The sequence below is a fragment of the Carassius gibelio genome, chromosome B19, assembly GCF_023724105.1.
Source record: "Carassius gibelio isolate Cgi1373 ecotype wild population from Czech Republic chromosome B19, carGib1.2-hapl.c, whole genome shotgun sequence".
In the NCBI taxonomy this organism is placed as follows: domain Eukaryota; kingdom Metazoa; phylum Chordata; class Actinopteri; order Cypriniformes; family Cyprinidae; genus Carassius; species Carassius gibelio.
The window spans coordinates 5,442,458-5,465,908 of NC_068414.1; the positions used below are offsets into that span (position 1 = coordinate 5,442,458).

A 23,451-nucleotide genomic window follows, 5' to 3' on the forward strand; every position below is an offset into this window, starting at 1 on the left:
ACTGGTGGCTGAATGTCATAGTTGTTGTTTCCCGCGCAGGAGACCCAGGTTCGATTCCCAGCAGAAGCAAAGCAGTGTATCTTGCTACTTTAGAAGTGGGCAACTTATCAGTGTTTTACAGGGAACTAGTGGAAGCACTCTAGACAATGCTTTTCCATGCTTGTTCAACGAAGTACAAGCAATTATGGCTCATGCACCTGTGAAAAACTCCTGAAGGCAATAAAAAGGCTGCAGGCAAGAAAGGTCATGCTTAAAGAAACCAATGAGAGTAAACTGACCTGTTTGTTGTCTCTAAAAAACACCAGAAGAAAAATGTCCAGGGTCAATGCTGACCTGCATGAAAGTGGAATAAACTGCAAGGTAAGTAATGTAAGATCCCCAAGACAGCGGTACAAGGTCACAGTTGGACAGTGGCTTGTTGGAAGAGCAGGGTAATGACTCCCAGCAAGAACTGACAAATCTGGTGCAGTCCAGGAGGCTGAGGTGCCCTGTGGTTCTTAAGGGAGCTGGTGGCCACAGAAGTTAACGCCTCTCACTTTTGATATTGACCTCCCCCACTCCCCTTTGCTCAGAGACACTTTTGCTCATATCAGTTCATCAAATACCCATGGAACTTGATCAGTTTGTCTGTCAGTTGTTCAGCTTTAGCATTGGTCGATATTACCCAGTTGAAGAGATGCATTTTCCACATAAATTCGTAGAATTCATGCAGAAATAGAGCATTGGTGGTTCAGTGGTAGAATTCTCGCCTGCCACGCGAGAGACCCGGGTCCGATTCCCGGCCAATGCAGCAGAGGTCGTGTTTTTAAGGCCATGTTAGTCGTTCTTCATAAGCGGCATCTGTCCCCAGAGCCACGAGTACAGCGCAGCTTCACTCACTGGTGGCTGAATGTCATAGTTGTTGTTTCCCGCGCAGGAGACCCAGGTTCGATTCCCAGCAGAAGCAAAGCAGTGTATCTTGCTACTTTAGAAGTGGGCAACTTATCAGTGTTTTACAGGGAACTAGTGGAAGCACTCTAGACAATGCTTTTCCATGCTTGTTCAACGAAGTACAAGCAATTATGGCTCATGCACCTGTGAAAAACTCCTGAAGGCAATAAAAAGGCTGCAGGCAAGAAAGGTCATGCTTAAAGAAACCAATGAGAGTAAACTGACCTGTTTGTTGTCTCTAAAAAACACCAGAAGAAAAATGTCCAGGGTCAATGCTGACCTGCATGAAAGTGGAATAAACTGCAAGGTAAGTAATGTAAGATCCCCAAGACAGCGGTACAAGGTCACAGTTGGACAGTGGCTTGTTGGAAGAGCAGGGTAATGACTCCCAGCAAGAACTGACAAATCTGGTGCAGTCCAGGAGGCTGAGGTGCCCTGTGGTTCTTAAGGGAGCTGGTGGCCACAGAAGTTAACGCCTCTCACTTTTGATATTGACCTCCCCCACTCCCCTTTGCTCAGAGACACTTTTGCTCATATCAGTTCATCAAATACCCATGGAACTTGATCAGTTTGTCTGTCAGTTGTTCAGCTTTAGCATTGGTCGATATTACCCAGTTGAAGAGATGCATTTTCCACATAAATTCGTAGAATTCATGCAGAAATAGAGCATTGGTGGTTCAGTGGTAGAATTCTCGCCTGCCACGCGGGAGACCCGGGTCCGATTCCCGGCCAATGCAGCAGAGGTCGTGTTTTTAAGGCCATGTTAGTCGTTCTTCATAAGCGGCATCTGTCCCCAGAGCCACGAGTACAGCGCAGCTTCACTCACTGGTGGCTGAATGTCATAGTTGTTGTTTCCCGCGCAGGAGACCCAGGTTCGATTCCCAGCAGAAGCAAAGCAGTGTATCTTGCTACTTTAGAAGTGGGCAACTTATCAGTGTTTTACAGGGAACTAGTGGAAGCACTCTAGACAATGCTTTTCCATGCTTGTTCAACGAAGTACAAGCAATTATGGCTCATGCACCTGTGAAAAACTCCTGAAGGCAATAAAAAGGCTGCAGGCAAGAAAGGTCATGCTTAAAGAAACCAATGAGAGTAAACTGACCTGTTTGTTGTCTCTAAAAAACACCAGAAGAAAAATGTCCAGGGTCAATGCTGACCTGCATGAAAGTGGAATAAACTGCAAGGTAAGTAATGTAAGATCCCCAAGACAGCGGTACAAGGTCACAGTTGGACAGTGGCTTGTTGGAAGAGCAGGGTAATGACTCCCAGCAAGAACTGACAAATCTGGTGCAGTCCAGGAGGCTGAGGTGCCCTGTGGTTCTTAAGGGAGCTGGTGGCCACAGAAGTTAACGCCTCTCACTTTTGATATTGACCTCCCCCACTCCCCTTTGCTCAGAGACACTTTTGCTCATATCAGTTCATCAAATACCCATGGAACTTGATCAGTTTGTCTGTCAGTTGTTCAGCTTTAGCATTGGTCGATATTACCCAGTTGAAGAGATGCATTTTCCACATAAATTCGTAGAATTCTTGCAGAAATAGAGCATTGGTGGTTCAGTGGTAGAATTCTCGCCTGCCACGCGGGAGACCCGGGTCCGATTCCCGGCCAATGCAGCAGAGGTCGTGTTTTTAAGGCCATGTTAGTCGTTCTTCATAAGCGGCAGCTGTCCCCAGAGCCATGAGCACAGCGCAGCTTCACTCACTGGTGGCTGAATGTCAGAGATGTTGTTTCTGCGCAGGAGACCCAGGTTCGATTCCCAGCAGAAGCAAAGCAGTGTATCTTGCTACTTTAGAAGTGGGCAACTTATCAGTGTTTTACAGGGAACTAGTGGAAGCACTCTAGACAATGCTTTTCCATGCTTGTTCAATGAAGTACAAGCAATTATGGCTCATGCACCTGTGAAAAACTCCTGAAGGCAATAAAAAGGCTGCAGGCAAGAAAGGTCAGGCTTAAAGAAACCAATGAGAGTAAACTGACTTGTTTGTTGTCTCTAAAAAACACCAGAAGAAAAATGTCCAGGGTCAATGCTGACCTGCATGAAAGTGGAATAAACTGCAAGGTAAGTAATGTAAGATCCCCAAGACAGCGGTACAAGGTCACAGTTGGACAGTGGCTTGTTGGAAGAGCAGGGTAATGACTCCCAGCAAGAACTGACAAATCTGGTGCAGTCCAGGAGGCTGAGGTGCCCTGTGGTTCTTAAGGGAGCTGGTGGCCACAGAAGTTAACGCCTCTCACTTTTGATATTGACCTCCCCCACTCCCCTTTGCTCAGAGACACTTTTGCTCATATCAGTTCATCAAATACCCATGGAACTTGATCAGTTTGTCTGTCAGTTGTTCAGCTTTAGCATTGGTCGATATTACCCAGTTGAAGAGATGCATTTTCCACATAAATTCGTAGAATTCTTGCAGAAATAGAGCATTGGTGGTTCAGTGGTAGAATTCTCGCCTGCCACGCGGGAGACCCGGGTCCGATTCCCGGCCAATGCAGCAGAGGTCGTGTTTTTAAGGCCATGTTAGTCGTTCTTCATAAGCGGCAGCTGTCCCCAGAGCCATGAGCACAGCGCAGCTTCACTCACTGGTGGCTGAATGTCAGAGATGTTGTTTCTGCGCAGGAGACCCAGGTTCGATTCCCAGCAGAAGCAAAGCAGTGTATCTTGCTACTTTAGAAGTGGGCAACTTATCAGTGTTTTACAGGGAACTAGTGGAAGCACTCTAGACAATGCTTTTCCATGCTTGTTCAATGAAGTACAAGCAATTATGGCTCATGCACCTGTGAAAAACTCCTGAAGGCAATAAAAAGGCTGCAGGCAAGAAAGGTCAGGCTTAAAGAAACCAATGAGAGTAAACTGACTTGTTTGTTGTCTCTAAAAAACACCAGAAGAAAAATGTCCAGGGGGTCAATGCTGATCTGCATGAAAGTGGAATAAACTGCAAGGTAAGTAATGTAAGATCCCCAAGACAGCGCTACAAGGTCACAGTTGGACAGTGGCTTGTTGGAAGAGCAGGGTAATGACTCCCAGCAAGAACTGACAAATCTGGTGCAGTCCAGGAGGCTGAGGTGCCCTGTGGTTCTTAAGGGAGCTGGTGGCCACAGAAGTTGGTGGCCACAGCTTCTCTCACTGGTGGCTGAATGTCAGAGTTGTTGTTTCCCGCGCAGGAGACCCAGGTTCGATTCCCAGCAGAAGCAAAGCAGTGTATCTTGCTACTTTAGAAGTGGGCAACTTATCAGTGTTTTACAGGGAACTAGTGGAAGCACTCTAGACAATGCTTTTCCATGCTTGTTCAACGAAGTACAAGCAATTATGGCTCATGCACCTGTGAAAAACTCCTGAAGGCAATAAAAAGGCTGCAGGCAAGAAAGGTCATGCTTAAAGAAACCAATGAGAGTAAACTGACCTGTTTGTTGTCTCTAAAAAACACCAGAAGAAAAATGTCCAGGGTCAATGCTGACCTGCATGAAAGTGGAATAAACTGCAAGGTAAGTAATGTAAGATCCCCAAGACAGCGCTACAAGGTCACAGTTGGACAGTGGCTTGTTGGAAGAGCAGGGTAATGACTCCCAGCAAGAACTGACAAATCTGGTGCAGTCCAGGAGGCTGAGGTGCCCTGTGGTTCTTAAGGGAGCTGGTGGCCACAGAAGTTAACGCCTCTCACTTTTGATATTGACCTCCCCCACTCCCCTTTGCTCAGAGACACTTTTGCTCATATCAGTTCATCAAATACCCATGGAACTTGATCAGTTTGTCTGTCAGTTGTTCAGCTTTAGCATTGGTCGATATTACCCAGTTGAAGAGATGCATTTTCCACATAAATTCGTAGAATTCTTGCAGAAATAGAGCATTGGTGGTTCAGTGGTAGAATTCTCGCCTGCCACGCGGGAGACCCGGGTCCGATTCCCGTCCAATGCAGCAGAGGTCGTGTTTTTAAGGCCATGTTAGTCGTTCTTCATAAGCGGCAGCTGTCCCCAGAGCCATGAGCACAGCGCAGCTTCACTCACTGGTGGCTGAATGTCAGAGATGTTGTTTCCCGCGCAGGAGACCCAGGTTCGATTTCCAGCAGAAGCAAAGCAGTGTATCTTGCTACTTTAGAAGTGGGCAACTTATCAGTGTTTTACAGGGAACTAGTGGAAGCACTCTAGACAATGCTTTTCCATGCTTGTTCAACGAAGTACAAGCAATTATGGCTCATGCACCTGTGAAAAACTCCTGAAGGCAATAAAAAGGCTGCAGTCAAGAAAGGTCAGGCTTAAAGAAACCAATGAGAGTAAACTGACCTGTTTGTTGTCTCTAAAAAACACCAGAAGAAAAATGTCCAGGGGGTCAATGCTGATCTGCATGAAAGTGGAATAAACTGCAAGGTAAGTAATGTAAGATCCCCAAGACAGCGCTACAAGGTCACAGTTGGACAGTGGCTTGTTGGAAGAGCAGGGTAATGACTCCCAGCAAGAACTGACAAATCTGGTGCAGTCCAGGAGGCTGAGGTGCCCTGTGGTTCTTAAGGGAGCTGGTGGCCACAGAAGTTAACGCCTCTCACTTTTGATATTGACCTCCCCCACTCCCCTTTGCTCAGAGACACTTTTGCTCATATCAGTTCATCAAATACCCATGGAACTTGATCAGTTTGTCTGTCAGTTGTTCAGCTTTAGCATTGGTCGATATTACCCAGTTGAAGAGATGCATTTTCCACATAAATTCGTAGAATTCATGCAGAAATAGAGCATTGGTGGTTCAGTGGTAGAATTCTCGCCTGCCACGCGAGAGACCCGGGTCCGATTCCCGGCCAATGCAGCAGAGGTCGTGTTTTTAAGGCCATGTTAGTCGTTCTTCATAAGCGGCATCTGTCCCCAGAGCCACGAGTACAGCGCAGCTTCACTCACTGGTGGCTGAATGTCATAGTTGTTGTTTCCCGCGCAGGAGACCCAGGTTCGATTCCCAGCAGAAGCAAAGCAGTGTATCTTGCTACTTTAGAAGTGGGCAACTTATCAGTGTTTTACAGGGAACTAGTGGAAGCACTCTAGACAATGCTTTTCCATGCTTGTTCAACGAAGTACAAGCAATTATGGCTCATGCACCTGTGAAAAACTCCTGAAGGCAATAAAAAGGCTGCAGGCAAGAAAGGTCATGCTTAAAGAAACCAATGAGAGTAAACTGACCTGTTTGTTGTCTCTAAAAAACACCAGAAGAAAAATGTCCAGGGTCAATGCTGACCTGCATGAAAGTGGAATAAACTGCAAGGTAAGTAATGTAAGATCCCCAAGACAGCGGTACAAGGTCACAGTTGGACAGTGGCTTGTTGGAAGAGCAGGGTAATGACTCCCAGCAAGAACTGACAAATCTGGTGCAGTCCAGGAGGCTGAGGTGCCCTGTGGTTCTTAAGGGAGCTGGTGGCCACAGAAGTTAACGCCTCTCACTTTTGATATTGACCTCCCCCACTCCCCTTTGCTCAGAGACACTTTTGCTCATATCAGTTCATCAAATACCCATGGAACTTGATCAGTTTGTCTGTCAGTTGTTCAGCTTTAGCATTGGTCGATATTACCCAGTTGAAGAGATGCATTTTCCACATAAATTCGTAGAATTCTTGCAGAAATAGAGCATTGGTGGTTCAGTGGTAGAATTCTCGCCTGCCACGCGGGAGACCCGGGTCCGATTCCCGGCCAATGCAGCAGAGGTCGTGTTTTTAAGGCCATGTTAGTCGTTCCTCATAAGCGGCAGCTGTCCCCAGAGCCACGAGCACAGCGCAGCTTCACTCACTGGTGGCTGAATATCATAGTTGTTGTTTCCCGCGCAGGAGACCCAGGTTCGATTCCCAGCAGAAGCAAAGCAGTGTATCTTGCTACTTTAGAAGTGGGCAACTTATCAGTGTTTTACAGGGAACTAGTGGAAGCACTCTAGACAATGCTTTTCCATGCTTGTTCAACGAAGTACAAGCAATTATGGCTCATGCACCTGTGAAAAACTCCTGAAGGCAATAAAAAGGCTGCAGGCAAGAAAGGTCATGCTTAAAGAAACCAATGAGAGTAAACTGACCTGTTTGTTGTCTCTAAAAAACACCAGAAGAAAAATGTCCAGGGTCAATGCTGACCTGCATGAAAGTGGAATAAACTGCAAGGTAAGTAATGTAAGATCCCCAAGACAGCGGTACAAGGTCACAGTTGGACAGTGGCTTGTTGGAAGAGCAGGGTAATGACTCCCAGCAAGAACTGACAAATCTGGTGCAGTCCAGGAGGCTGAGGTGCCCTGTGGTTCTTAAGGGAGCTGGTGGCCACAGAAGTTAACGCCTCTCACTTTTGATATTGACCTCCCCCACTCCCCTTTGCTCAGAGACACTTTTGCTCATATCAGTTCATCAAATACCCATGGAACTTGATCAGTTTGTCTGTCAGTTGTTCAGCTCTAGCATTGGTCGATATTACCCAGTTGAAGAGATGCATTTTCCACATAAATTTGTAGAATTCTTGCAGAAATAGAGCATTGGTGGTTCAGTGGTAGAATCCTCGCCTGCCACGCGGGAGACCCGGGTCCGATTCCCGGCCAATGCAGCAGAGGTCGTGTTTTTAAGGCCATGTTAGTCGTTCTTCATAAGCGGCATCTGTCCCCAGAGCCACGAGTACAGCGCAGCTTCACTCACTGGTGGCTGAATGTCATAGTTGTTGTTTCCCGCGCAGGAGACCCAGGTTCGATTCCCAGCAGAAGCAAAGCAGTGTATCTTGCTACTTTAGAAGTGGGCAACTTATCAGTGTTTTACAGGGAACTAGTGGAAGCACTCTAGACAATGCTTTTCCATGCTTGTTCAACGAAGTACAAGCAATTATGGCTCATGCACCTGTGAAAAACTCCTGAAGGCAATAAAAAGGCTGCAGGCAAGAAAGGTCATGCTTAAAGAAACCAATGAGAGTAAACTGACCTGTTTGTTGTCTCTAAAAAACACCAGAAGAAAAATGTCCAGGGTCAATGCTGACCTGCATGAAAGTGGAATAAACTGCAAGGTAAGTAATGTAAGATCCCCAAGACAGCGGTACAAGGTCACAGTTGGACAGTGGCTTGTTGGAAGAGCAGGGTAATGACTCCCAGCAAGAACTGACAAATCTGGTGCAGTCCAGGAGGCTGAGGTGCCCTGTGGTTCTTAAGGGAGCTGGTGGCCACAGAAGTTAACGCCTCTCACTTTTGATATTGACCTCCCCCACTCCCCTTTGCTCAGAGACACTTTTGCTCATATCAGTTCATCAAATACCCATGGAACTTGATCAGTTTGTCTGTCAGTTGTTCAGCTTTAGCATTGGTCGATATTACCCAGTTGAAGAGATGCATTTTCCACATAAATTCGTAGAATTCTTGCAGAAATAGAGCATTGGTGGTTCAGTGGTAGAATCCTCGCCTGCCACGCGGGAGACCCGGGTCCGATTCCCGGCCAATGCAGCAGAGGTCGTGTTTTTAAGGCCATGTTAGTCGTTCCTCATAAGCGGCAGCTGTCCCCAGAGCCACGAGCACAGCGCATCTTCTCTCACTGGTGGCTGAATGTCAGAGTTGTTGTTTCCTGCGCAGGAGACCCAGGTTCGATCCCAGCAGAAGCAAAGCAGTGTATCTTGCTACTTTAGAAGTGGGCAACTTATCAGTGTTTTACAGGGAACTAGTGGAAGCACTCTAGACAATGCTTTTCCATGCTTGTTCAACGAAGTACAAGCAATTATGGCTCATGCACCTGTGAAAAACTCCTGAAGGCAATAAAAAGGCTGCAGGCAAGAAAGGTCATGCTTAAAGAAACCAATGAGAGTAAACTGACCTGTTTGTTGTCTCTAAAAAACACCAGAAGAAAAATGTCCAGGGGGTCAATGCTGATCTGCATGAAAGTGGAATAAACTGCAAGGTAAGTAATGTAAGATCCCCAAGACAGCGCTACAAGGTCACAGTTGGACAGTGGCTTGTTGGAAGAGCAGGGTAATGACTCCCAGCAAGAACTGACAAATCTGGTGCAGTCCAGGAGGCTGAGGTGCCCTGTGGTTCTTAAGGGAGCTGGTGGCCACAGAAGTTGGTGGCCACAGCTTCTCTCACTGGTGGCTGAATGTCAGAGTTGTTGTTTCCCGCGCAGGAGACCCAGGTTCGATTCCCAGCAGAAGCAAAGCAGTGTATCTTGCTACTTTAGAAGTGGGCAACTTATCAGTGTTTTACAGGGAACTAGTGGAAGCACTCTAGACAATGCTTTTCCATGCTTGTTCAACGAAGTACAAGCAATTATGGCTCATGCACCTGTGAAAAACTCCTGAAGGCAATAAAAAGGCTGCAGGCAAGAAAGGTCAGGCTTAAAGAAACCAATGAGAGTAAACTGACCTGTTTGTTGTCTCTAAAAAACACCAGAAGAAAAATGTCCAGGGGGTCAATGCTGACCTGCATGAAAGTGGAATAAACTGCAAGGTAAGTAATGTAAGATCCCCAAGACAGCGCTACAAGGTCACAGTTGGACAGTGGCTTGTTGGAAGAGCAGGGTAATGACTCCCAGCAAGAACTGACAAATCTGGTGCAGTCCAGGAGGCTGAGGTGCCCTGTGGTTCTTAAGGGAGCTGGTGGCCACAGAAGTTAACGCCTCTCACTTTTGATATTGACCTCCCCCACTCCCCTTTGCTCAGAGACACTTTTGCTCATATCAGTTCATCAAATACCCATGGAACTTGATCAGTTTGTCTGTCAGTTGTTCAGCTTTAGCATTGGTCGATATTACCCAGTTGAAGAGATGCATTTTCCACATAAATTCGTAGAATTCTTGCAGAAATAGAGCATTGGTGGTTCAGTGGTAGAATTCTCGCCTGCCACGCGGGAGACCCGGGTCCGATTCCCAGCCAATGCAGCAGAGGTCGTGTTTTTAAGGCCATGTTAGTCGTTCTTCATAAGCGGCAGCTGTCCCCAGAGCCATGAGCACAGCGCAGCTTCACTCACTGGTGGCTGAATGTCAGAGATGTTGTTTCCCGCGCAGGAGACCCAGGTTCGATTTCCAGCAGAAGCAAAGCAGTGTATCTTGCTACTTTAGAAGTGGGCAACTTATCAGTGTTTTACAGGGAACTAGTGGAAGCACTCTAGACAATGCTTTTCCATGCTTGTTCAACGAAGTACAAGCAATTATGGCTCATGCACCTGTGAAAAACTCCTGAAGGCAATAAAAAGGCTGCAGTCAAGAAAGGTCAGGCTTAAAGAAACCAATGAGAGTAAACTGACCTGTTTGTTGTCTCTAAAAAACACCAGAAGAAAAATGTCCAGGGGGTCAATGCTGATCTGCATGAAAGTGGAATAAACTGCAAGGTAAGTAATGTAAGATCCCCAAGACAGCGCTACAAGGTCACAGTTGGACAGTGGCTTGTTGGAAGAGCAGGGTAATGACTCCCAGCAAGAACTGACAAATCTGGTGCAGTCCAGGAGGCTGAGGTGCCCTGTGGTTCTTAAGGGAGCTGGTGGCCACAGAAGTTAACGCCTCTCACTTTTGATATTGACCTCCCCCACTCCCCTTTGCTCAGAGACACTTTTGCTCATATCAGTTCATCAAATACCCATGGAACTTGATCAGTTTGTCTGTCAGTTGTTCAGCTTTAGCATTGGTCGATATTACCCAGTTGAAGAGATGCATTTTCCACATAAATTCGTAGAATTCATGCAGAAATAGAGCATTGGTGGTTCAGTGGTAGAATTCTCGCCTGCCACGCGAGAGACCCGGGTCCGATTCCCGGCCAATGCAGCAGAGGTCGTGTTTTTAAGGCCATGTTAGTCGTTCTTCATAAGCGGCATCTGTCCCCAGAGCCACGAGTACAGCGCAGCTTCACTCACTGGTGGCTGAATGTCATAGTTGTTGTTTCCCGCGCAGGAGACCCAGGTTCGATTCCCAGCAGAAGCAAAGCAGTGTATCTTGCTACTTTAGAAGTGGGCAACTTATCAGTGTTTTACAGGGAACTAGTGGAAGCACTCTAGACAATGCTTTTCCATGCTTGTTCAACGAAGTACAAGCAATTATGGCTCATGCACCTGTGAAAAACTCCTGAAGGCAATAAAAAGGCTGCAGGCAAGAAAGGTCATGCTTAAAGAAACCAATGAGAGTAAACTGACCTGTTTGTTGTCTCTAAAAAACACCAGAAGAAAAATGTCCAGGGTCAATGCTGACCTGCATGAAAGTGGAATAAACTGCAAGGTAAGTAATGTAAGATCCCCAAGACAGCGGTACAAGGTCACAGTTGGACAGTGGCTTGTTGGAAGAGCAGGGTAATGACTCCCAGCAAGAACTGACAAATCTGGTGCAGTCCAGGAGGCTGAGGTGCCCTGTGGTTCTTAAGGGAGCTGGTGGCCACAGAAGTTAACGCCTCTCACTTTTGATATTGACCTCCCCCACTCCCCTTTGCTCAGAGACACTTTTGCTCATATCAGTTCATCAAATACCCATGGAACTTGATCAGTTTGTCTGTCAGTTGTTCAGCTTTAGCATTGGTCGATATTACCCAGTTGAAGAGATGCATTTTCCACATAAATTCGTAGAATTCATGCAGAAATAGAGCATTGGTGGTTCAGTGGTAGAATTCTCGCCTGCCACGCGGGAGACCCGGGTCCGATTCCCGGCCAATGCAGCAGAGGTCGTGTTTTTAAGGCCATGTTAGTCGTTCTTCATAAGCGGCATCTGTCCCCAGAGCCACGAGTACAGCGCAGCTTCACTCACTGGTGGCTGAATGTCATAGTTGTTGTTTCCCGCGCAGGAGACCCAGGTTCGATTCCCAGCAGAAGCAAAGCAGTGTATCTTGCTACTTTAGAAGTGGGCAACTTATCAGTGTTTTACAGGGAACTAGTGGAAGCACTCTAGACAATGCTTTTCCATGCTTGTTCAACGAAGTACAAGCAATTATGGCTCATGCACCTGTGAAAAACTCCTGAAGGCAATAAAAAGGCTGCAGGCAAGAAAGGTCATGCTTAAAGAAACCAATGAGAGTAAACTGACCTGTTTGTTGTCTCTAAAAAACACCAGAAGAAAAATGTCCAGGGTCAATGCTGACCTGCATGAAAGTGGAATAAACTGCAAGGTAAGTAATGTAAGATCCCCAAGACAGCGGTACAAGGTCACAGTTGGACAGTGGCTTGTTGGAAGAGCAGGGTAATGACTCCCAGCAAGAACTGACAAATCTGGTGCAGTCCAGGAGGCTGAGGTGCCCTGTGGTTCTTAAGGGAGCTGGTGGCCACAGAAGTTAACGCCTCTCACTTTTGATATTGACCTCCCCCACTCCCCTTTGCTCAGAGACACTTTTGCTCATATCAGTTCATCAAATACCCATGGAACTTGATCAGTTTGTCTGTCAGTTGTTCAGCTTTAGCATTGGTCGATATTACCCAGTTGAAGAGATGCATTTTCCACATAAATTCGTAGAATTCTTGCAGAAATAGAGCATTGGTGGTTCAGTGGTAGAATTCTCGCCTGCCACGCGGGAGACCCGGGTCCGATTCCCGGCCAATGCAGCAGAGGTCGTGTTTTTAAGGCCATGTTAGTCGTTCCTCATAAGCGGCAGCTGTCCCCAGAGCCACGAGCACAGCGCAGCTTCTCTCACTGGTGGCTGAATGTCAGAGTTGTTGTTTCCCGCGCAGGAGACCCAGGTTCGATCCCAGCAGAAGCAAAGCAGTGTATCTTGCTACTTTAGAAGTGGGCAACTTATCAGTGTTTTACAGGGAACTAGTGGAAGCACTCTAGACAATGCTTTTCCATGCTTGTTCAACGAAGTACAAGCAATTATGGCTCATGCACCTGTGAAAAACTCCTGAAGGCAATAAAAAGGCTGCAGGCAAGAAAGGTCATGCTTAAAGAAACCAATGAGAGTAAACTGACCTGTTTGTTGTCTCTAAAAAACACCAGAAGAAAAATGTCCAGGGGGTCAATGCTGATCTGCATGAAAGTGTAATAAACTGCAAGGTAAGTAATGTAAGATCCCCAAGACAGCGCTACAAGGTCACAGTTGGACAGTGGCTTGTTGGAAGAGCAGGGTAATGACTCCCAGCAAGAACTGACAAATCTGGTGCAGTCCAGGAGGCTGAGGTGCCCTGTGGTTCTTAAGGGAGCTGGTGGCCACTGAAGTTGGTGGCCACAGCTTCTCTCACTGGTGGCTGAATGTCAGAGTTGTTGTTTCCCGCGCAGGAGACCCAGGTTCGATTCCCAGCAGAAGCAAAGCAGTGTATCTTGCTACTTTAGAAGTGGGCAACTTATCAGTGTTTTACAGGGAACTAGTGGAAGCACTCTAGACAATGCTTTTCCATGCTTGTTCAACGAAGTACAAGCAATTATGGCTCATGCACCTGTGAAAAACTCCTGAAGGCAATAAAAAGGCTGCAGGCAAGAAAGGTCATGCTTAAAGAAACCAATGAGAGTAAACTGACCTGTTTGTTGTCTCTAAAAAACACCAGAAGAAAAATGTCCAGGGGGTCAATGCTGATCTGCATGAAAGTGGAATAAACTGCAAGGTAAGTAATGTAAGATCCCCAAGACAGCGCTACAAGGTCACAGTTGGACAGTGGCTTGTTGGAAGAGCAGGGTAATGACTCCCAGCAAGAACTGACAAATCTGGTGCAGTCCAGGAGGCTGAGGTGCCCTGTGGTTCTTAAGGGAGCTGGTGGCCACAGAAGTTAACGCCTCTCACTTTTGATATTGACCTCCCCCACTCCCCTTTGCTCAGAGACACTTTTGCTCATATCAGTTCATCAAATACCCATGGAACTTGATCAGTTTGTCTGTCAGTTGTTCAGCTTTAGCATTGGTCGATATTACCCAGTTGAAGAGATGCATTTTCCACATAAATTCGTAGAATTCATGCAGAAATAGAGCATTGGTGGTTCAGTGGTAGAATTCTCGCCTGCCACGCGGGAGACCCGGGTCCGATTCCCGGCCAATGCAGCAGAGGTCGTGTTTTTTAAGGCCATGTTAGTCGTTCTTCATAAGCGGCATCTGTCCCCGGAGCCACGAGTACAGCGCAGCTTCACTCACTGGTGGCTGAATGTCAGAGTTGTTGTTTCCCGCGCAGGAGACCCAGGTTCGATCCCCAGCAGAAGCAAAGCAGTGTATCTTGCTACTTTAGAAGTGGGCAACTTATCAGTGTTTTACAGGGAACTAGTGGAAGCACTCTAGACAATGCTTTTCCATGCTTGTTCAACGAAGTACAAGCAATTATGGCTCATGCACCTGTGAAAAACTCCTGAAGGCAATAAAAAGGCTGCAGGCAAGAAAGGTCATGCTTAAAGAAACCAATGAGAGTAAACTGACCTGTTTGTTGTCTCTAAAAAACACCAGAAGAAAAATGTCCAGGGTCTATGCTGACCTGCATGAAAGTGGAATAAACTGCAAGGTAAGTAATGTAAGATCCCCAAGACAGCGGTACAAGGTCACAGTTGGACAGTGGCTTGTTGGAAGAGCAGGGTAATGACTCCCAGCAAGAACTGACAAATCTGGTGCAGTCCAGGAGGCTGAGGTGCCCTGTGGTTCTTAAGGGAGCTGGTGGCCACAGAAGTTAACGCCTCTCACTTTTGATATTGACCTCCCCCACTCCCCTTTGCTCAGAGACACTTTTGCTCATATCAGTTCATCAAATACCCATGGAACTTGATCAGTTTGTCTGTCAGTTGTTCAGCTTTAGCATTGGTCGATATTATCCAGTTGAAGAGATGCATTTTCCACATAAATTCGTAGAATTCTTGCAGAAATAGAGCATTGGTGGTTCAGTGGTAGAATTCTCGCCTGCCACGCGGGGGCCAGCCGCGAATAGTTGTCATGCGCTGACAGCCAATCAGACTGCAGCAGCCGGCCAAAGAGCGGAAATTACATCACAGCCAATCAGATTTTTTCATGCATTCATTTGGACCGGGGTTCGAATCCCACTCACACAGGTCTAAACTATTATTAAACTCCGCTTTATGCTTTTTAATAAATAAAAAAAATCTAACATTTAACAACATCTTACAGCTACAAAGTTTTTGAAATTCATGTCTTTCCTTTTTGGATTACAAAGCAAAGGATTATATAAAATAAACACAGTAAAATAATGCTAGTATACATTACATGATTATATAAAAACACAAATGGTTATATTAAATTACTTTTCAAATGTAAATTGAAGAAAATTTAATTTAACTGAGTAATATTCAAGTACTGAGTGAAAATTGATTGATGGAATAATGTAAGTCACACTTAAGATAACTGATCAAGTAAGAGTTTTCAAAACCATAGACACTGTAAAATATTAGTCATACGAAGTGGAAACAGCACTCGTGAAGCAATTTGTATTTTTCAGTTGTGTTTATTAAATGCTTTTAGCACCTTTTAAGATCAAGCCAAAATAATTAAATAGAAAAAAGAATTCTGACAATATAAATAGATATTACAATCTCACACTGAAAAATTAAAATATACAGTATATACATGAGTTAAATATTGCTAAATAAGCTGCAAATTAATATCTCGTATTTTTCTTTAGACTCTTTCCAGGTCACCTCTTTCTCAATGCCATGATGTTGGTAAATAAAGAAGACTTTAGCTTTACTTTTTTTCAAAAACTTTTTTGAACTTATTTCAGGATAGCCTGTGTGTGTGTGTGTGTGTGTGTGTGTGTGTGTGTGTGTGTGTGTGTGTGTGTGTGTGTGTGTGTGTGTGTGTGTGTGTGTGTGTGTGTGTGTGTGTGTGTGTGTGTGTGTGTGTGTGTGTGTGTGTGAGGACTGTTTGGATCCTGGCTAAGTTCCATTTCACAAAATCTGCACAAGTGAACAACGTGTTCATCTCCAGGCCTTTCGTGTTTTTGCAGTCCTGTTTCTTTGTGTCCTTCAGTTCAGTCTAAAGTGCTCCATTTCCATAAAGTCTTGGAATGACATCCTGGTGTTTACTTCTCTGCAGTCGTGTTTAATGAAGAACTGGTGTTCAGCAGTGTGGTCAGGTGCTTGACATAATGTGACGTGTAGTTTTGTGGTCATATGGAGCGTGCTGTTAGGATGTCTTCCTGTGGTGATTATTAAGCACGTTGTCGATAGGCTCAGCGTTCGTTGTCCATTACAAACACCCTGTCAGCAGTCTTCACAGGTCAGGTACGGCCAGCACATGCAGAGGTGACATACATGTAGCTCCTATACAGAGGGGAAACATGTGATCAATTTCTGCATCATGAACATTCAGAGTGAGGCTCCACATGAGACCCATGAGATGAGGACAGCAAGGACACAGACAGAGAACCAGTGGGGTCTACAACAAGCTGAATATTGAGTTTAATGTGTAAGGAAACAGAGTTACTTCAGGTTTATGAAGGTGAAGTTAAGACCTTTTTAAAACCAAGCAAATCAAATTTAAAGGGAACAAATGAGGAAAAACACAAATATGTTCTGTAAATGGAAATGTCTGGATAGTAGTATTAACTTCAGAGTTTGAAAACACAACTTCCAACATATATTCATAATTTAATTTGACAGAAACGCACTGAAAGCCTCTGCTCCCAGACACTACAACATTTCATATGTTACTGTACGTTCAGATCATGCTGCAAAACAGGCTGTTCTTCCTCAGTGTTTTTGCCTTGTTTTCCAGTGAACATGCATAAATATTATTAAATAAAGATACATTTACTGGAGATACAAAATTACATGAAATACAAAGACTTGTTTGAAAGAATTGTGTGATTATAACAAGAAGTAATATCTGCCATTTGGGGAAAAAGGTCACCTAAATTCAAAGAAAAGTTATAGTAAATCATTGACAAATATTTTTTTATTGTTTTAAGTGTAAACTAAGGAGCCCCACACATGACATGCAAGAAAAAAAAAAATAAATTGTGTGCATGCTTTACTAATTTGCTGGCAATAGTAAATCGAGGGAACGCTATAGTAATCGTGTGCACGTTTTAGTACATTGAGGGAATGAATTAGTAAATCATACACACGTTTTAGCCTTATATTTTTTCCTGCATGTCATGTGTGAGGCTCCTTAGTAAACTCATTTAATTAGTTACATTTTTCAAGACTTCATTTTACATTTGCATCATAAATTACATATTGATTGAAAGATATCTGCACTGGAAAACAAGACAAAACTCAGAGGAAGTGATTCATTCCTTTCAAACTTTCTTAAGGCATTAATTTGTGTAAGGGTAAATTAAGACATTTTAAGACTTTAAAACCTGCAGGAACTCTTGTGTGTTTGTTGTTAATGTGTTAAATATTCACCTGTCTCTGACTGAAGATCTGCTCGGGTCCCAGGAAAAGATGACAGCAAAGACACAATCAGTGAAGAAGCAGTGCTCTCTGAAAGAACAACAACAATATAGCAATATTAAAAAAAGGAATAATTATAACTATATTACAGACACGAACAAACATACTCACACACATAAATAATACTTAAATTGATACACATAATATTATATATATATATATATATATGTGTGTGTCTCTGTGTGTGTGTGTAAGCATTGGGACTGTATGATATTCACAAATAAAAGTTTTTAAATCCTGTAAGACTGTATGCAGTTTCATTGTAAAACTATAGTAATCTTGCTGTTCTTGGCAGACTGATATTCATTTAAAGTCTCATGACTGTCCTGTAAATATAATGCCAATGCAATAACAACAATAGTACATTTATTGTTTTGATTCTACTAAAATAACATGGCTAAATCATGGTTACTATAGTAAAACCATAGTCAGAAAACATTTTTGAACAGTGGAATACATGTAATCTCATCACAAAAGTGAAAATAATGTTTACTTCATTCATAATTCAACTTGTAATCAACAGATGACATGTTAACGATGACAAACAATAGACAGAAACGTAAATCATGGCTATGTTCATTCATAATTTGCAAACAAATCTATCTAGGCTGAACTATAGTAAACCGTTTAGAAACGAGCAAAGTTTACCAACGTGATTTCATCATTAACGGTAACGAAACGTCAGCTGATATCATGTAAAGTATCTTACCTTTGATAGACGCTTGAGAATGCGTTGAATTTAACAACGGAGGCGATCGCTGTTGTGTGTTTTCTTCTTCTCCTTCTTCTGCGAATTCAAACTTCCCGCGGTGCCCAAAACCGGAAGAGCGCCACGAGAGCGCTAGCGGCCGACAGTATATTACATCCGTAGTGGTTTAGCACTACCATTGAGAATGAATGGGAAACGGTTTAGGGCCGTTTAGCTAAACAATTCAAGGCCGCGGCGCGGGAGACCCGGGTCCGATTCCCGGCCAATGCAGCAGAGGTCGTGTTTTTAAGGCCATGTTAGTCGTTCTTCATAAGCGGCAGCTGTCCCCAGAGCCATGAGCACAGCGCAGCTTCACTCACTGGTGGCTGAATGTCAGAGATGTTGTTTCCCGCGCAGGAGACCCAGGTTCGATTTCCAGCAGAAGCAAAGCAGTGTATCTTGCTACTTTAGAAGTGGGCAACTTATCAGTGTTTTACAGGGAACTAGTGGAAGCACTCTAGACAATGCTTTTCCATGCTTGTTCAACGAAGTACAAGCAATTATGGCTCATGCACCTGTGAAAAACTCCTGAAGGCAATAAAAAGGCTGCAGTCAAGAAAGGTCAGGCTTAAAGAAACCAATGAGAGTAAACTGACCTGTTTGTTGTCTCTAAAAAACACCAGAAGAAAAATGTCCAGGGGGTCAATGCTGATCTGCATGAAAGTGGAATAAACTGCAAGGTAAGTAATGTAAGATCCCCAAGACAGCGCTACAAGGTCACAGTTGGACAGTGGCTTGTTGGAAGAGCAGGGTAATGACTCCCAGCAAGAACTGACAAATCTGGTGCAGTCCAGGAGGCTGAGGTGCCCTGTGGTTCTTAAGGGAGCTGGTGGCCACAGAAGTTAACGCCTCTCACTTTTGATATTGACCTCCCCCACTCCCCTTTGCTCAGAGACACTTTTGCTCATATCAGTTCATCAAATACCCATGGAACTTGATCAGTTTGTCTGTCAGTTGTTCAGCTTTAGCATTGGTCGATATTACCCAGTTGAAGAGATGCATTTTCCACATAAATTCGTAGAATTCATGCAGAAATAGAGCATTGGTGGTTCAGTGGTAGAATTCTCGCCTGCCACGCGAGAGACCCGGGTCCGATTCCAGGCCAATGCAGCAGAGGTCGTGTTTTTAAGGCCATGTTAGTCGTTCTTCATAAGCGGCATCTGTCCCCAGAGCCACGAGTACAGCGCAGCTTCACTCACTGGTGGCTGAATGTCATAGTTGTTGTTTCCCGCGCAGGAGACCCAGGTTCGATTCCCAGCAGAAGCAAAGCAGTGTATCTTGCTACTTTAGAAATGGGCAACTTATCAGTGTTTTACAGGGAACTAGTGGAAGCACTCTAGACAATGCTTTTCCATGCTTGTTCAACGAAGTACAAGCAATTATGGCTCATGCACCTGTGAAAAACTCCTGAAGGCAATAAAAAGGCTGCAGGCAAGAAAGGTCATGCTTAAAGAAACCAATGAGAGTAAACTGACCTGTTTGTTGTCTCTAAAAAACACCAGAAGAAAAATGTCCAGGGTCAATGCTGACCTGCATGAAAGTGGAATAAACTGCAAGGTAAGTAATGTAAGATCCCCAAGACAGCGGTACAAGGTCACAGTTGGACAGTGGCTTGTTGGAAGAGCAGGGTAATGACTCCCAGCAAGAACTGACAAATCTGGTGCAGTCCAGGAGGCTGAGGTGCCCTGTGGTTCTTAAGGGAGCTGGTGGCCACAGAAGTTAACGCCTCTCACTTTTGATATTGACCTCCCCCACTCCCCTTTGCTCAGAGACACTTTTGCTCATATCAGTTCATCAAATACCCATGGAACTTGATCAGTTTGTCTGTCAGTTGTTCAGCTTTAGCATTGGTCGATATTACCCAGTTGAAGAGATGCATTTTCCACATAAATTCGTAGAATTCATGCAGAAATAGAGCATTTGTGGTTCAGTGGTAGAATTCTCGCCTGCCACGCGGGAGACCCGGGTCCGATTCCCGGCCAATGCAGCAGAGGTCGTGTTTTTAAGGCCATGTTAGTCGTTCTTCATAAGCGGCATCTGTCCCCAGAGCCACGAGTACAGCGCAGCTTCACTCACTGGTGGCTGAATGTCATAGTTGTTGTTTCCCGCGCAGGAGACCCAGGTTCGATTCCCAGCAGAAGCAAAGCAGTGTATCTTGCTACTTTAGAAGTGGGCAACTTATCAGTGTTTTACAGGGAACTAGTGGAAGCACTCTAGACAATGCTTTTCCATGCTTGTTCAACGAAGTACAAGCAATTATGGCTCATGCACCTGTGAAAAACTCCTGAAGGCAATAAAAAGGCTGCAGGCAAGAAAGGTCATGCTTAAAGAAACCAATGAGAGTAAACTGACCTGTTTGTTGTCTCTAAAAAACACCAGAAGAAAAATGTCCAGGGTCAATGCTGACCTGCATGAAAGTGGAATAAACTGCAAGGTAAGTAATGTAAGATCCCCAAGACAGCGCTACAAGGTCACAGTTGGACAGTGGCTTGTTGGAAGAGCAGGGTAATGACTCCCAGCAAGAACTGACAAATCTGGTGCAGTCCAGGAGGCTGAGGTGCCCTGTGGTTCTTAAGGGAGCTGGTGGCCACAGAAGTTAACGCCTCTCACTTTTGATATTGACCTCCCCCACTCCCCTTTGCTCAGAGACACTTTTGCTCATATCAGTTCATCAAATACCCATGGAACTTGATCAGTTTGTCTGTCAGTTGTTCAGCTTTAGCATTGGTCGATATTACCCAGTTGAAGAGATGCATTTTCCACATAAATTCGTAGAATTCTTGCAGAAATAGAGCATTGGTGGTTCAGTGGTAGAATTCTCGCCTGCCAAGCGGGAGACCCGGGTCCGATTCCCGGCCAATGCAGCAGAGGTCGTGTTTTTAAGGCCATGTTAGTCGTTCCTCATAAGCGGCAGCTGTCCCCAGAGCCACGAGCACAGCGCAGCTTCTCTCACTGGTGGCTGAATGTCAGAGTTGTTGTTTCCCGCGCAGGAGACCCAGGTTCGATCCCAGCAGAAGCAAAGCAGTGTATCTTGCTACTTTAGAAGTGGGCAACTTATCAGTGTTTTACAGGGAACTAGTGGAAGCACTCTAGACAATGCTTTTCCATGCTTGTTCAACGAAGTACAAGCAATTATGGCTCATGCACCTGTGAAAAACTCCTGAAGGCAATAAAAAGGCTGCAGGCAAGAAAGGTCATGCTTAAAGAAACCAATGAGAGTAAACTGACCTGTTTGTTGTCTCTAAAAAACACCAGAAGAAAAATGTCCAGGGGGTCAATGCTGATCTGCATGAAAGTGTAATAAACTGCAAGGTAAGTAATGTAAGATCCCCAAGACAGCGCTACAAGGTCACAGTTGGACAGTGGCTTGTTGGAAGAGCAGGGTAATGACTCCCAGCAAGAACTGACAAATCTGGTGCAGTCCAGGAGGCTGAGGTGCCCTGTGGTTCTTAAGGGAGCTGGTGGCCACTGAAGTTGGTGGCCACAGCTTCTCTCACTGGTGGCTGAATGTCAGAGTTGTTGTTTCCCGCGCAGGAGACCCAGGTTCGATTCCCAGCAGAAGCAAAGCAGTGTATCTTGCTACTTTAGAAGTGGGCAACTTATCAGTGTTTTACAGGGAACTAGTGGAAGCACTCTAGACAATGCTTTTCCATGCTTGTTCAACGAAGTACAAGCAATTATGGCTCATGCACCTGTGAAAAACTCCTGAAGGCAATAAAAAGGCTGCAGGCAAGAAAGGTCATGCTTAAAGAAACCAATGAGAGTAAACTGACCTGTTTGTTGTCTCTAAAAAACACCAGAAGAAAAATGTCCAGGGTCAATGCTGACCTGCATGAAAGTGGAATAAACTGCAAGGTAAGTAATGTAAGATCCCCAAGACAGCGGTACAAGGTCACAGTTGGACAGTGGCTTGTTGGAAGAGCAGGGTAATGACTCCCAGCAAGAACTGACAAATCTGGTGCAGTCCAGGAGGCTGAGGTGCCCTGTGGTTCTTAAGGGAGCTGGTGGCCACAGAAGTTAACGCCTCTCACTTTTGATATTGACCTCCCCCACTCCCCTTTGCTCAGAGACACTTTTGCTCATATCAGTTCATCAAATACCCATGGAACTTGATCAGTTTGTCTGTCAGTTGTTCAGCTTTAGCATTGGTCGATATTACCCAGTTGAAGAGATGCATTTTCCACATAAATTCGTAGAATTCTTGCAGAAATAGAGCATTGGTGGTTCAGTGGTAGAATTCTCGCCTGCCACGCGGGAGACCCGGGTCCGATTCCCGGCCAATGCAGCAGAGGTCGTGTTTTTAAGGCCATGTTAGTCGTTCTTCATAAGCGGCAGCTGTCCCCAGAGCCATGAGCACAGCGCAGCTTCACTCACTGGTGGCTGAATGTCAGAGATGTTGTTTCCCGCGCAGGAGACCCAGGTTCGATTTCCAGCAGAAGCAAAGCAGTGTATCTTGCTACTTTAGAAGTGGGCAACTTATCAGTGTTTTACAGGGAACTAGTGGAAGCACTCTAGACAATGCTTTTCCATGCTTGTTCAACGAAGTACAAGCAATTATGGCTCATGCACCTGTGAAAAACTCCTGAAGGCAATAAAAAGGCTGCAGTCAAGAAAGGTCAGGCTTAAAGAAACCAATGAGAGTAAACTGACCTGTTTGTTGTCTCTAAAAAACACCAGAAGAAAAATGTCCAGGGGGTCAATGCTGATCTGCATGAAAGTGGAATAAACTGCAAGGTAAGTAATGTAAGATCCCCAAGACAGCGCTACAAGGTCACAGTTGGACAGTGGCTTGTTGGAAGAGCAGGGTAATGACTCCCAGCAAGAACTGACAAATCTGGTGCAGTCCAGGAGGCTGAGGTGCCCTGTGGTTCTTAAGGGAGCTGGTGGCCACAGAAGTTAACGCCTCTCACTTTTGATATTGACCTCCCCCACTCCCCTTTGCTCAGAGACACTTTTGCTCATATCAGTTCATCAAATACCCATGGAACTTGATCAGTTTGTCTGTCAGTTGTTCAGCTTTAGCATTGGTCGATATTACCCAGTTGAAGAGATGCATTTTCCACATAAATTCGTAGAATTCATGCAGAAATAGAGCATTGGTGGTTCAGTGGTAGAATTCTCGCCTGCCACGCGAGAGACCCGGGTCCGATTCCAGGCCAATGCAGCAGAGGTCGTGTTTTTAAGGCCATGTTAGTCGTTCTTCATAAGCGGCATCTGTCCCCAGAGCCACGAGTACAGCGCAGCTTCACTCACTGGTGGCTGAATGTCATAGTTGTTGTTTCCCGCGCAGGAGACCCAGGTTCGATTCCCAGCAGAAGCAAAGCAGTGTATCTTGCTACTTTAGAAATGGGCAACTTATCAGTGTTTTACAGGGAACTAGTGGAAGCACTCTAGACAATGCTTTTCCATGCTTGTTCAACGAAGTACAAGCAATTATGGCTCATGCACCTGTGAAAAACTCCTGAAGGCAATAAAAAGGCTGCAGGCAAGAAAGGTCATGCTTAAAGAAACCAATGAGAGTAA

General features: G+C 45.1%; 2 long non-coding RNA genes and 4 other non-coding genes across 6 annotated transcripts in view; 5 read left to right on the forward strand and 1 right to left on the reverse strand.

Annotated features, from left to right (window-relative positions):
* The window catches only part of LOC127979064 (uncharacterized), a 298,949-nt gene that overhangs the window by 197,627 nt on the left and 77,871 nt on the right, over nt 1-23,451 (forward strand). The window lies entirely within an intron of this gene.
* Nucleotides 720-790, forward strand: trnag-gcc (transfer RNA glycine (anticodon GCC)). The gene has a single exon. It is a non-coding gene; the product is annotated as a tRNA-Gly (tRNA).
* Nucleotides 5,650-5,720, forward strand: trnag-gcc (transfer RNA glycine (anticodon GCC)). The gene has a single exon. It is a non-coding gene; the product is annotated as a tRNA-Gly (tRNA).
* On the forward strand, nt 10,583-10,653 carry trnag-gcc (transfer RNA glycine (anticodon GCC)). The gene has a single exon. It is a non-coding gene; the product is annotated as a tRNA-Gly (tRNA).
* Nucleotides 15,562-18,187, reverse strand: LOC127979067 (uncharacterized). The gene is made up of 3 exons (XR_008158714.1): nt 17,890-18,187; nt 17,133-17,210; nt 15,562-16,043 (listed from the first exon to the last, which is right to left on the reverse strand). It is a non-coding gene; the product is annotated as an uncharacterized LOC127979067 (long non-coding RNA).
* trnag-gcc (transfer RNA glycine (anticodon GCC)) lies at nt 20,722-20,792 on the forward strand. The gene has a single exon. It is a non-coding gene; the product is annotated as a tRNA-Gly (tRNA).